At 35.6% G+C, this 2410-nt stretch overlaps 1 non-coding gene across 1 annotated transcript; it reads left to right on the top strand.

Moving 5' to 3' along the window:
• Nucleotides 1-826: 826 nt before the first annotated feature.
• On the top strand, nt 827-881 carry LOC135525376 (U7 small nuclear RNA). Its single transcript, XR_010453146.1, has one exon. It is a non-coding gene; the product is annotated as a U7 small nuclear RNA (small nuclear RNA).
• Nucleotides 882-2410: the final 1529 nt, after the last annotated feature.

Below are 2410 nucleotides of genomic sequence, written 5' to 3'. Positions count from 1 at the left end.
ACCAGGCTCGGTGACAACACGGAGATGACTTTCATCCATGTCCTGGATTCTGGCCTGGGGAAATGCTCTACTTCTAAAATACACCTGTGTGATGTCAAGGAAGGGAACCGCTGGACTACACCTACATAGCCCCACCCTTAATGAGACCAATTCTAATGAAGCTGAATGTTAATGGATAGGACCAACCAGGAGAGGCCTGAGGAGAGCAGCTGGCTGCTCCACAGTGAGACAGACAGGCCATGCTGCACGACTGTCTGCCTTGCAACTTAGTAAGTACGGTAGTTATAGTAAACTAACAAATGATGCAAAATACTATAGAATACTATACTACACACTGTAGTATCCCTTGATCATGTGTAGTACTTACTATAGAATTGTGTTGTATACTGTAGAATACTACAGCAAATACTACAGTATTATTTACACACAACATGGTTGTAAATACTACAGTATTATTCATTTTTTCTATTATTATTAAATTAAATACTGCAATGTGAAAACATTACAGTATTTAATTGGCCTATACTCTGCCAATTCCCCTCCCCTATCTACCAATTTGTGCCAGCCGTAAGTGAGAAACCTATATGCCAAGTATAGACCATATATTGTGTTCCTTACAGGTTATAGAAAATATCCATTCAGACTGCAGTCCTACCTACCTACAGGTCAGGGAATGTTGGTGGCAGGGGATGGGCTCATGGCAGTGGCTGGAGTCGAATAAGTAGAATGGTATCAAATGGTTTCCATGTGTTTGATAACATCCCTCTGTTCCGGCCATTATTCTGAGCCATTCTCCCCTCAGCAGCCTCCACTGTTACAGTTTATGAACAATTTGCTCTTTTAGTATTTCTCCAGGAGGTTTCCTCAAAGAGAGAGCCTCCACTTCTATGTCTAAAATAATTCAATAGAAACGCCATAGTAAATACTACAGTAATGTAAATAAAAACACTACAGTAAATACTACAGTCTATAACCTGTAGGGAACACAATATATGGTCTTTACTTGGCATATACGGTAGGTGTCTCACTTATGAGTGGCACAAATTGGTATATGGGGAGGGGCATTGGTAGTATATGCTAATTAAATACTGTAGTGATTTTGCAGAAACTGTAGTATTATTATTATTTTTACATGTGAATAATACTGTAGAATTATTTTTTTTGATGTGAATAATACTGTAGTATACTACCGTCTTCAAAACACTACAGTAATTACTATAGCATTTACTATAGTGAAATGTAAATACTACAGTATACTACAGTTACCTACAGTAAGGTCTGCAAAAACACTACAGTGAATACTATAGTATTTATATCATAGTATACTATAGTATTTATATCACAGTATACTATAGTATTTATATCATAGTATACTATAGTATTTATATCACAGTATACTATAGTATTTATATCATAGTATACTATAGTATTTATATCATAGTATACTATAGTATTTATATCATAGTATACTATAGTATTTATATCATAGTATACTATAGTATTTATATCATAGTATACTATAGTATTTATATCATAGTATACTATAGTATTTATATCATAGTATACTATAGTATTTATATCATAGTATACTATAGTATTTATATCATAGTATACTATAGTATTTATATCATAGTATACTATAGTATTTTTTCATGTTGGTAGGACATTAAAACGTTACCACTCTGGTGGCTTGACTCTCATTACTTTTAATGATTTTAAATGAGCTGGACCCATTGGCTTGTTTCGGCTTTTTGTTTTTTACAACTTTTCTTTCTATTGCCTCTGGGTCCTCTGTTGTGGGCTATTGGCTTTGAGGTCCTGGCCATGGAAACAGCTGGGTTTCCACCGGTCCGTGTGACAATGTAACACATTGTTGGGACAGAAATTGCATGAGCAATAGAAATGTTGGTTGTTTGGAGATCAATAAAATGTAGGATGTCTCTAGAATGTAGCTTCTTTCATCTGAATTGCTTAGTTAGGGATAAATGACCATGATGTTGTTTCCAAATAGCAAAAGATGTGTCTGCACCTGCACTCTGTACTTTCTTACAATAGCATTGTGGGTAAAAAAAAAGATATGACCTCAATTAAGAAGTATTGTTTCACCTTTTTGGGAGTTGTGTGTCAATCATCATTCATTACTAGTTACAGTAATTCCTCTATTTATTTTGGCCCACCAGTATTCCTGTACAACAAACAACACTTCCCACTTCACTCCTGAGCATTTGGAGTCCGTTTGGATCTCTCAGCACGTTACTGCCTCCCCATCCATATTCATAGGCCCACTTTGAATGACAGCAATTGAAGGGAAAGGACCGTGAAACTCATCCTGTTATCATAGTTTTTACGATGCCTGAGAGGAGCGTGTGTTACTGATCTAAAATTGAATATCATAATTCCTCCAACAAGA

The sequence above is a fragment of the Oncorhynchus masou genome, chromosome 31 (assembly GCF_036934945.1).
Source record: "Oncorhynchus masou masou isolate Uvic2021 chromosome 31, UVic_Omas_1.1, whole genome shotgun sequence".
Classification (NCBI taxonomy): Eukaryota; Metazoa; Chordata; class Actinopteri; order Salmoniformes; family Salmonidae; genus Oncorhynchus; species Oncorhynchus masou.
This window is presented reverse-complemented; position numbering and strand designations above follow the sequence as displayed.